Genomic DNA, 12388 nt, shown 5'->3' with positions numbered 1-12388 from the left:
ATGTTTTGCATGGAGAGTGTGAGCCCAGCCAGCTTCCCAGGGGCCATGAGGGAAAGATGGTCTGAGTGGGACCTCTGAGATGACCATATGGTGCATCCCAGCTGCATAGCTGTGCTGGTTATCTATGGCTGCATAACAAATCAGCCAAAAACGGTGGCATAAAACAATTTATCCTGAGATTCTATGGGCCAGGGGTTCAGACAGCACATAGCAGGGGTGATTTGTCTCTGCTCCATGATATCTGAGGCCTCAGCTGGAAAAACTCAAACAGCTGGAGAGGCTAGGATGGCTGGGCTCAGCGAGGACAGGGAGTCCAGACACAGACCATCCATGTAGCTTGGGCTTCCTCACAAGATGGCAGCCTCAGGCTAGTGATTCTTCTTACTTCCTATGTGATGGCTCAGGGCTCCAGGAAAAAGTGTTCCAGTGAGCAAAAGGAAAGTCATATGGTATGACTTAGCATCACTGCTGCCACTCTCTGTGGGGTGCAGCAGTCACAGATCTGCCCAGGCTACAGAGGGTTATTTCTCCCTAGAGGTTATTTCTCCATAGAAAATGGGCTGAAGAATTTGTGGTCATGCTTTTAAACCACCACAATGGCTATGAGTGGCCCAGCAGCCGGATAGGGGAACACAGCAGGAATCTAAGCCTCCGCGGCAGATTCGCAGAAGCTGAAGAAAGTCACATGCAGTCAGGGCAGACCCAGGACCCAGTCAGGCCCACCTAGGCCTCCTCTCCTGTGCTGCTGGCCTCTTGCACCCCATGGTTGACTCAAAGCCTCTCTCAGGATGATGACAAGGTTAGACCAGGTACTCACAAGGGCAGGGCTTCATCACATCTCTGCCTTGGCAGGATGACCTTGAGTGAGTCATATGACCTCTCAGGCCCTCGGGCTCCTCACTGCATTATGATAAAATCTTCTCTTCCAGGTTTCTGGGGAGGAACAGAAGAAAGAACATATGTGAAACCCAGACACCCAGTAGGCGCCCAGGGAATGCTGGTTTTCTTCCAGGGAGAATGGGGTGGGGCACGGCTGCCACATGCAAGGAGAGGATCTGAGGGCCTGACTCACTGGGTTCTTGCCCAGGGACTTCACCAGGACAGCATGTCTGCACTTGAAGCTGCAGCAGGCACCTCTCGGGCCTGTGGCTCCCGGCTCTAATTACAGCTTTCTTGACACATTTCCTGTTTGGGAGCTGGCAGGATCCTCTTGGAGGAGCCACAGATAATGAGCAGCTGGCAGCAGAGCCTCCAACCACGGGGACACTGACCCCGGAGCAGGCCTGAGCAGGCCCACCAAGAAGGGCAGAAGGCCTCTAAGATCCCTGTTCTCAGTCCTGCCCTGTATACACATATGACCACACCCATGGCCCTGGGATTTCCTGATCTCTGCTTGCACACTTCCAGCGACAGGGAGCTCACTGCCTCACAGCCTGCTAACCTCCAGACAGTACAGATGGTTAGAAGCACGTCTCAAATCAGACTACCCTTCAGCTTCTAGCTGTTGATCCTCAGGTCCCCCAAGTTTCCAGCAATGTGGAACAGAAGAAAGGGCACAGCTTCTGGGGGCAAGAGGAACTGGGTTCACATTCTGACTCTATCACACCTCAGGTTCTGCAGCCTTAGTCATGTCCACCTCTTTGAGCCTCAGTTTCCTTCTCTGTAAAATGAGAATAATGCTTCCCAGTGGGAAGGGAGATTGGAAGGGGAAAAGGCTGTGCACACAATAGATATCAACTGAAAGTCATTTCCTCCCCTTTCCTTCCTGTACACTTTATCTTAGGGTGGCTTCGTTAGGCTCAGATTCAAACAAATGACTACCCTGCAGAAGAACTTGACCACCTGGAACCTCAAGACAGTGGAAGCCCACCTCCTCAGCTCCTCATGATAAGCTGGAGGAGGCACGGTGGGGGTGTCTACCAAATAAAGAAGGACAGATGGATGGATGGACCTACAGACAGACAGACAGACAGTTTAATAGGTTCCTAAGTCTAACCAAGGAACACCCATCCTCTTTTAATCCTGTACTTGCTAAATGTCGTATGTTTGTTGAGAAACAGTGTAAAGCAGTCATTTTTAAATGTTCATAAGCACCTGAGGAGGTTTTGTAAAATGCAGATTTCTGGGTGCCACCTCTATTTGATTTGGAGGCTATAGGTCTGGGATGGGGTCCGGAGTCTGCGTTTCTAGCCAGCCCCCAACTGACACTGTTGCTGCTGGTCCTCAGGCCATGCTTAGAGAAGTGCCGTAACAGAGCAGAGCCACTGACTTCAGCACCCTTTGACTGACAAGCCCGTGGCCAGGGTGGGGTCCCTGGCCTGGGGCACTCATGCAGGAGGGAGGAGGAAGGTTCCCCTCTCAGCCCTTGGATGCAAAGGACAACGTGCCACCACTCCCACCGCCCACCTCTTCAAATCTTCAGCTCCCATCTCCACCCCATGCTTGGAGCGGCACCCCGGGCTCTCTTCAATGCTGTGATGGCTTCATTTCAGACAGGGCTTATACCCCGTATGAGAATACCTCCCTGCAGGCAGTTCAGGCTGCACAAAAATCCATGAACTAGGTGAGGTGTGCAGGGGCCACACAGAATAGCCGCCCATGACAGGCCTTCCAGCAGGAGGGAAGAACTCTGGAAAGAAGGGAATTGAGTCTCCTGGCTTCCCAGATGTACACAGGCACAAGTGTCTGCCACAGAGAAGGGCCCACCCCTTCCCCCAGATACTCTTCCTGGCCAGAGCTGATGGCAGCAAAGCCTTCATCCCAGGCTCTGCTCAGGCGTAACTTGCTGCGCCACTGTAGACAAATCCCTTCCCCTCTCTGGGTCTTAGTTTCCCTGTCAGAGGTGGTTGACTAGCCTCACCTAGGGAAAGAACTGGCATTAACTGAGCCACTGATGTGTTCGTTTATTAAACTCTTTCATTCAACAGATATGTACCAAGCAAGTCCTATGAACCAGGATCTGGTCTACAGCACAAACAGAAGCGAAAGGAAGCTCACGCCTCATGGAACTGGCCCAGTTCTTTGTATCGGCTGCTTCAGCCCATTGATCTCATTTCACTTTCACCTTCTCAGGTCACCTCCACCCAACCACGGGAGCCGGACGATCTCATCCCTGCTTCACAGATGAAAAAACTGTGGCCCGGAGGAAGTGGCAAAGCTGGGGTTCAGAGCTGGGGTTCCCCAGACCATCATATGGCCCCAAGCCCCACTTCCTCCTGCTCTCTTCTGGGTGGGAATCTTTCCTTCCAGGCTGCCCTTCCCTCTGCCTGGCAGGGTCCACCACCTCACAAGGAAGTGGAAAGATCAGTAGCTATGAGGGTGACTGTTCCCAGATTTGGGAATTCCAGGCTGAGCCAGGGCTCCCTACCTCTGCCCTGCTTCCACAAATTGCAGGCCAGGCCACTCAGACCCCCTTCAGCAGTAGGTGCCCAGGACCCCTGGGTGCTCTGGGAGCCCTGGCAGGTCCTTCTAAGTCCCCCATCACCCATCCACCATGCTCAGCATCTACTCATGAGTGTCCACGTGACCCACAACGCAGAGCAAGCCCACAGTGCCAGCACTAACACAACAGGGCGCCCCAAATTGAGATACGTTGTGCTCTGTGCACTTAACCAAGTTTGCAGCCCAGAAACTGGAAAGGGGCTAATTTAATGTCAACATACAAGGAAGCTTAGCACCACGTGGAAAGTAAACTTTACCCTGGGTTACACCGGGTGGGAGCAAGCATCTTCCCGGAGCTCGGGGCCCTTGAGGTCTCAGCCAGCCTTGGCCCCATGCCTCTCCATCTCACTTTGAAGATGTGCCCAGTCATTCCCCAGGGCCCGGAAAACTCCCCTCCCCGAAAACTCCTCTCCCCTCTGCCTCTGCAAAGACACCCGTCTGCTGTGGCTCCATTCGCCTTCTGTTTCCTCCAGGAAGCTGCTCTCGGCCCCATTCACTCTCCCAGTCCCCAGCGCTCCAGCTGCCAGCTCCCAGGGTGACTGAGCTCTCAGACCTGATGTCCAGCCTTCCGCTGATGGCTGAGTTCCTGCAGCATATGTCAGGTTGAGGAGTCCACGCAAGGGTCATATCAGGAACGACCTAAGACACCAATGCTTTCGGAGGCTCTGCAAGGTGAGAAGGTGTTATTTGCCTTTTTCACTTTCTTCCTTTTGCAAACAAACAGCAGAATTTTCCAGCGGCTTCAACAGATGACATGAGAACCCAACCATCTTCTCCTAAGTGAACGGTTAAAGAGACCCACAAGAGCAGTGGCAACACTCTCCAGTGTTTTCAGTTTAAAAAATAGTTATTTGTCCTGAAAAATATGCTAATGATTAATAGGTTATGATTTATTCTTATTGTTCTTCAAGAATAAATATTTTTGACTTCTCAGTGTTCTTTTAGAACACAGTAAATATCAATAGATGTAACCCCATAAACAAGAATTCTTTAGTGTCCTCAGTAATATCTAAGAGGGGAGATGCCAGCACCAAAGCCCCAGGGGGTTCGCTGTTGCACGATACCCCCTGGCCCCAGCTGCTCCACACCATGGTCCAGCCCTGCCTGCAGCCCAGAGAACTGGCTCACCCCAGGTCCCCACGAATTTCCTTCATTCAGCCCTCCCTTACTGGAGGTCAGCTGAGTACTTCTGTTCTTTGCCACCCTCAGAACCCAACCAAAATAGCCGGAGTTCTAGCCTAGACATGAAACCCCGGGCAAGTACACAGCATCCATCCCCTCATTGTCAACATGGTGATGGTGAGTCCAGCTCACGGTGCAGGGGAGGGCTCGTGAGGACTGACATCAGAACACATGTGGGGGCCTGGCAGGTGCTGGGCCCTCAACAGGTGCAGCTAATATTAGCATGCTTGCTCCTGCCTCGATGGCTACTGTTATTATTAGTGGTGGTATTAATATCCCAGCAGGAAATGAGCTTCAAGGTCACAGAGCTCCCCATGTTACTGAGGGACAAACAGGAAGGCCAGGAGCGGTCAGCAGCAGAGCTGGAGTCAGAAACCCAACGTGTCCCAGTGAGACTAAAACCTCCTGGGGGCCAGGGACACACCAGCCACATACGCGCTCATGACTCCATCCCTCGCTTCTCTCGACAGTTGATTTTTGGACACATCTCATGGGCCAGGCGCTAGGCCAGGTGCTGTCTGCTCACAATGGGGCTTGGCCCCAGATTGGTTCTATCAATGCTTGCAGATCAGTTCATGGCCTCTCCCATCTGGCTGGCCACTGGGAATCTAGGCCAGGGGTGGAGTTTGGTAAGGGTTTCCTAAGCCATCCCCCCAACCACCAGTAACAAAAACACAGCTGTTACTTTGAGCAGATCCCACTCTGGGACACTCTGGGTAAAAACAAAACAAAACAAAAAAAACGGCCTGATTCCTCATCCCCTTAGCTGGAGAGAACACGAGGCCCAGAGAGGGTTAGTGCCTGGCTTGGGACACACAGCCAGGTCTGGGAGAGCCAGAGAACATAGGCTTCTCAGTATAGGTTCTGGACTCCGGACTGTGGCCAGGGATAACCGTGGAGGACTTGAGCAGATGGACACTGGTCAGGACGTGCCTGAGAGTGGGGCGCAGAGTGCAGGGTCTCCGTGGGCAGAGGACAGGTCTGGGAGCGGAGTCTACTGGCTCAGCCGTCCCAGAAATCAAGCCCCTGGAGCAGCCACTTCTCCCACCCTCAACAGAGTGACTTCACACTCAACTGGGGGAGCATCCGTGCTAGACTCAGCTGACTGTCCTGAGAAGGAGGGAGATGGAGTGTGGGCCTGGCAGAGCCACCTGTCCTAGCCAGGGGTAGGGTGTGAAGGAAAGGAGGGCGTCTAGGGGAGCTCTCACTGGGGAGGAGGTGGGCAAGTTGCAGGGAAGGGGTGTACTGTGGCCAAGGAAGCAGCTTGAGCTGAAGCTGGGAGCCGACAGGCCCCACGAAAGGAGAGTGGAGCCTAGGCCAGGGAGGTGGCTGCCCATGCTTAGGACCCTTCCCTTCTTTCCCTTCTTTCTCCCCTCCCCACACTTCTCATCCCAGCTGGAGTCAAGACGTGTCTTTCGAGCCCGACATGAGGCTACCTGACTGCAGGCCTGGGTCCTCTTGCTCACTTCCAGATCTAGGGCCTGGCCCAGAACAACAGCTCAGCAGGGCTGCTGAGTGGGTACCTGCAGAGACTGACCGTGAGAGCCCGGGGCAGCTAAAACAAAGCCCTGACTTCAGGGGGTTCTGTTTCAAAGTGACTTCAGCGTTGTTTTCTGATTTATTCTGGGTGTTAAGGCCCAATGGAAAAAGGGGTGGCAGAGAGGAGGGCCTGGAGTTGGGGACCGACCACCTGGCAGCCAGCAGGCGATCAGGGCAGCAGCTCTGCTCACAGCCCCAGACCCCCCAGGGCCGACAGACACACAGGGAATAAGGATGAGGCACTGGTGTTACCTGGGGACAGCAACTCTTGTGCTAACCCCAAACACAGGATGGAGGGAAGAAAGGGGGGCTTCCTTCAAAGAGTCCCTGGGGTGGGGTTTGGAGGCAGGAGGCAGGCACAATCCCTGTTGGTTGGCACCCAGGAGGCCTGAGTTTGGGTCCAGAGCCACCTCCAGCTCCCTGGATGTCCTTAGCCAAGCTGCTGACCCAGCGTCTCTGAAGTCCCTAAGGGGGCTCTGCCTTCAGGTAAGGCCCACAACTAGGTCTCCACACACACACACACACTCACTCACACCCACACACGCACTCACACATGCACATTCAAGCACACACACAGTTGCACATACACAGTCACACAGGCATGCACAGACACTCATGCACACTCTCACACACACTCATGCACACTCACACACACTCATGCACACTCGCACACTCATGCACACTCGCACACTCACACACACTCATGCACACTCACACACAGTCGCAGATACACAGTCATGCACAGAGACTCATGCACACTCACACTCACACACACTCATGCACACTCACGCACACTCACGCACACTCACGCACACACACAGTCGCACATACACAGTCACACAGGCACGCACACATACACTTATGCACACTCACACACACACACACACACACACACACACACACACACACACACACACACACACACCCAGTACCAGCTCCTGCCTGCCGGGGAAGGGATGCAGGCAGCAGGCCCGCAGCGGGGCCCCTAACAAAGGCGGAGGGGCGGGGGGACGTTGGCAGCCAAGAGCTGGGGGGAGGGGCTCGGGCTGGGGAGGGATGTGGCTCAGAGCCTAACAGGCCACCAGCAGCCGCAGCATCTGCTTTTTCTCACCTCTAAAGGGAATCGATTTGTCTCTGACTGATTTCCCTGACGTCTAGTTTTCTTCTCCGCCCGGCTGTCAGCCCAGCCACTGTGCGGGGAAGCGGGGACGCGCCCTGGCCGCCTGCCTGCCTGCTGCTCCCCCCACCCGCCACCTCCCCTATCACACCGCCCCGCACACTCACCCAACACACCACACAAACACAAAGAAGCCCACACCCGCCGGCCCTGCAGCCACCCTCCTAGACAGACAGACACACCACAACACAACACACACATATACTCCACCCACACCCGCACTGCAGCCAGCCTCCCAGACAGACACACCCACAGCCAGACAGACAGACAGACACACACCACACCACAACACACACACACACACTCCCACCCACACCTGCACTGCAGCCAGCCTCCCAGACACACCCACACCCAGACAAACAGACTCACACCACAACACACACACACACTTCCATAGCGCTCACACATCTCCACACTCACGTTTTCAGCACTACAGAGGCATTAGCACGCGTACCACCACCTGCCCACAAGGTCAGGCTTACCCATCCACACACACACGTGCACACACACACAAACACACACATACACATTGCATGGCCCTCTCAGACACCAAAATGGGTGTGTACACACACAGCACAGTCACTCACACTTGCCCATGCCCCCAGACCACACAGCCATGCCCACACACCCAACATCCTCACAGCCCCCCAGGCTACATTCCTACCACACAGACCCACGCCCCTACATGCCCCCGTGCCCTACAGTCACACCTCTGCCTCCCACCTTGGCGCTGTCATCTGGGCACCCCGCAGAGCTGCCATGAGCCGCGGCTCCTCAGATCGTCCTGACCCCCGAGGACAATGTTATCGCCCATCTGCTGTGACCCTGGGACTTGGCTGGGGAAAGTCTTGCGTGGATACCTATCCCCAAGGGCCTGGGTGCCGATGGAGGGGGTGCCACTATGGGGGCTGGCTGAGGACGTGGCCGGGGACAGGCTTGCTGCAGGGCAGCCTGGGGGAGGCGCTGGATCCAAGCAGGGTCCCGGTGATTTAGGGTGGAGGGTGTTGGACCCTTATCAAGATCAAGTTGCGTTTTCCTGGTCACAAGCTCCTCCAAAGGACCCTGACGAACCAACAACAACAGCAGCAAACAGCGATAATAATACACCCTGACCCTCTCTGTGTTCACATTCTCACGTCCATGACAGCACTTGATTAGATCCTGGATACATCCACTGGAATTGGGACTGTTGCCATCTCACAGATGAGGAAACTGAGGTCTGGACTGAGAAAGGGACTCTGCCAGGCTCCTGCATGGTTAGTGAGTTTAGAACTCTAACTCAAATCCAGGTCCCCTGATTACACGGCCAATAATCCAGACCAAAGCAACCGGCTCCAGACAGTAATCCATCTGTCCTCAGAGACCCCATAAAGCCAGCCCATGCTGGCACCGCTCTGCCCCTCGGGGAACATGGAGGAAGCCCTCAGCATGGGCGCTGGCAAGTCGTGTGCATGGAGAACCTGTGTGTATGGGCACATGTGTGCCAGAGGTATGGGCACGTGATCATCAAGGCATGGGACAAGTGTGAGGAGGTGGCGGGCAGGTGGGACCAGGCTCCACCGGCAGATGTTGGGGGAGGATGTGTCCATGTAGGCACATGCATCTGTGGGTGCTGGAAGCATTGTGTGTAGGGGACAAGCTGGGGAAGCGATCTAGCCGTGGCCGTGGGTTTGTGTGCTTCAGACGTGTATGCAGGAAGGCCTTTCAATGGTGTGGGGCTTCGTGTATGTTTGAGGTGTGCCAGAGACATTGCGTGTGAGAGTGTCAGGGTGCACGCCCACCGCGGTGTGTGCCCACCAGCCGAAGGGGGCTCCACTCCGGCACCTTGTCTGCTTCCTGGCCCCCTGCCCTTCCCTTTATCTGGCTAGGCGGCTCTGCTCTCGGCACAGACAGCAGATAATTGATGAATAGGACTGGTTCTTGGCTCTTCAAGGTCTGGCCAGAGATAAGAGCGTGAGTACCAGCACGGAGTGGGTGCTGAGGGTTCAAGGACCACAGATGCCTCCATCCATTGGAGCCTTTGCTCTCTTCCCTCTGCGGCCAGGGACCCACACAGCCAGGGCAGGAGCATGTGACAGGCAAAGGGGCTCAGTGGGTGCCTGGAGGGTGGGGTCTGGGACAGGGCACACCCTTATCAGGACTGGCAGCAAGCCAGGCTGCGCAATGCTGCTGAGTGAATTAGCTCTCAGAGCATCCACTCATAACTTCCAACACCTGACCCAGCACCTACTAAGTGCCTGACTGGGGCTGGCTCCTAGGGCCAGGGAGGCCAAGGAGACACAGGCCCTGCCTCAGGGACGTCACAGTCCACATGGCCACCCCAGACCAGCAAGACAGGAAGGGGACAGAAATATCAACCCCAAAGGCCTGGTCACATCAGGAGAAGCCCCAGAGCTGAGACCTGCACTTATTGAGCTGGGGTCCCCAGGAAACGTCAGTCAGGAAGGCATGTTGGAGAAATGGAGGGACACAGCTCGCCCAGGGGCAACACTGATGGGAAGGCCACCACCCACCACTTACTTCTTGTTACATGCCAGACCCTGTCCCACTGAGCCATTTATTAATAGAATGACAGTCACTCCACCTTGTCCAAAGCCCTGGGGATAAGTACTGTTATTACTCAAGCTAAGGACCTTACCAATAGTATTTGAGAGAAATGAGCGAGGTGGACAGATGAGGTTTTAGAAAGACTCAGCCCCTGCCCTCCAGAGAGAGATGATGCCTCGATTGTCAGCCCAGAACACCCAACTTCTAGCAGGCTCCCCGCAAGCTGTCCCAGAACCCTCCCAGGACTGATCCTCAGGAAGGTTAGGGCTCTGGGGATGAAGGCAAGGAGGCCTGGTTGGGACAGGGGAGGCAAGGGGACTGGACGGGTCAAGGAGGGCAATCCCACCGCCCCCTGCATTAGGACATGGAGTTCATGGACCATTAGGGGCCATGGTTCTCTCTTCAAGGGGCAGTCATTTGGCTCCTGGGGGTGGATGTTGCCTCCGCCCTGCCAGGTACCCCTTCTGGGACGTCCCCACCAGATGTCCCCACTGGCTGGCCTGGCCCCAGTATAGCCTTCCTGTGACCTCAATGTGGCTCACTTCAGACCGGTAATTTGGAGAACCATCAAAGGCCAGGGCCAAGGGAGAAACTGAAGCCAGTGAGAGCAGGGAGCAGACTGGCTTCTGGTCACATCGCAGGACTGGAATTGCAGTTCAAGTTCCCTGATGCTCAGCCTGACCATGTATTGAGTGACTGAGTCCATGAGACATGGGATGAAAGTCAATTTTTCAACCTCTTCCTCTTTCTTCCGCTACTTCTCCTGCCCCATTTTCCTCTCTGTCCTGCCTCCAAGCCCTGCCTCCTCTTTCTTTTTTTTCCTTTTCCTCTCCCTCTTTCTTCTACCTCATACCTTATCATACCCAAGAGAAACCACAATATCCTTTGGCTCCGGATTAGAAAATTTCTCTGGGTAAGGGGGATCTCAGAGGTCTTACCCCCCATCTGTGACAGGTGGAGTAATCACACCCCCATGATGAGGGACAGGGAGGCCTGCATGCTGCAGTCCATGAGGTCACAAAAAGCCAAACACGACTTGGCAACTTACCAACAAAATGTCCACACCCTAGTTCCCATAGCCTAGGAATATGTTGGTTACAGGACAAAAGGAATAAGATTGCAGATGGAGATGAGGTTGCTGATCAGCTGACCTTGAGATGGCGAGATGTTCTGGGACCATCCAGGTGAGTCCAATGTAGCCACAAAGGTACATAGAGTGGAAGAGGGAGGCAGATGAGAGAAGCGGGGAGATGAGATGGAAGCTTGAGAGGGACACAGCCTAAGGTCACTGGATCTGAAGGTGGAGAAAGGGGTCACAAGTCAAGGGACAGACTGTAAAAGCTGGAAAAGACAGAAACTCGGAGTCTCCCCAGAAGTCTCAAGAAGACATGTAGCCCTTCTGATACCTTGATTTCAGCCCAGTGAGTTCCATTGTGGAGTTCTGACCTCAAAAGAGCTATAAGATAATAAACGTGTATCCTCTGAAGCCATGACTTCTGTGGTCATCTGTTATAGCAGTGATAGGAAACTAATACATGGGTCTATGTCCCCCGAAGCCCTCCAGTTGCATCCTTCCAGTGACAGGGAGCTCCCACCAGCCTCAGCCAGCTCTCATCATTACCAAATCCCTCCTCATGGGATCCAAGTTGTCCCCCCGGGACTGCTTTCCACTGTGCCAACTCCGTCCTTCTGGGCCCCCTCAAAACAAGCCTTTCCAGTGCTTAAAAGTAGTATTCATGGGAGTAATTCCCCCCTCCCCAATTCATTCCTTCTCTGTGCCTACCATCCCCAGAATGCTTTTCTGATTGCCTTACCAGAAATTCCTCTCAAAGAAATCTTATTCCCCATTCCTACCTTTCTTCTGAGCTCAGGGGGTCACTCAGGCCCAGGCCAAAATTCTCAGGAGCAGAGACTCAGCCTTCCTGCCAAGAGAGGAATAAGGGTAGGATGAAGCCTGTGGTGTCTGCTGGCTGGGTGATCTTAGACAAACCCATGCTCTCTCGGGACCTCTGATGTCCTGTCTGTGCAGTGGGGTGAAACCCCATGAGCTCTGTGCTTGACCACAGGGCAGAGTGGGTCTTACCTGCCTTGATTTCCTTGTCAACATAACTCTCAATCACCTGCCTTCTCTCCATGTTGCTTATCATTAAAAGGAGAGGGGAGGAGAGGGGAAGAGAGGGGATGGGAAAAAGAAGAGAGGAAAGGAAGGAGAGGGGAGCTGTATGTCCCTACAGAAACTGTACTCCAATGTTTTATTATGTGCTCTGGCTCGGGCAGCACCTTAGTTAATGGTGTGTCAGATGATGGTACAAATTTATAGCTGAAGGTTTACATCACAGACAGCTGGAATGAATGACAATAAATTAATTTAAAGTGCTACCAAAGTGTTCCCCAAAGTATATGTGCTTATGAGCTCTGGGCTAATAATTTATAAATGCATGCCTTTTATAATCCTGGTCTTAAGTCTTGAAAGCAGCTAGTTAAAAAGCAGTCACATGACAT

General features: G+C 54.0%; 1 long non-coding RNA gene across 1 annotated transcript; it reads right to left on the bottom strand.

Annotated features, from left to right (window-relative positions):
• On the bottom strand, positions 805-11802 carry LOC108634140. Its single transcript, XR_001917392.1, has 3 exons — positions 11741-11802; positions 3995-4106; positions 805-933 (listed from the first exon to the last, which is right to left on the bottom strand). It is a non-coding gene; the product is annotated as an uncharacterized LOC108634140 (long non-coding RNA).

The sequence above is a fragment of the Capra hircus genome, chromosome 28, assembly GCF_001704415.2.
Source record: "Capra hircus breed San Clemente chromosome 28, ASM170441v1, whole genome shotgun sequence".
In the NCBI taxonomy this organism is placed as follows: Eukaryota; Metazoa; Chordata; class Mammalia; order Artiodactyla; family Bovidae; genus Capra; species Capra hircus.
The sequence above is the reverse complement of the archived record's forward strand: the minus strand, read 5'-3'. Positions and strand labels throughout refer to the sequence as shown.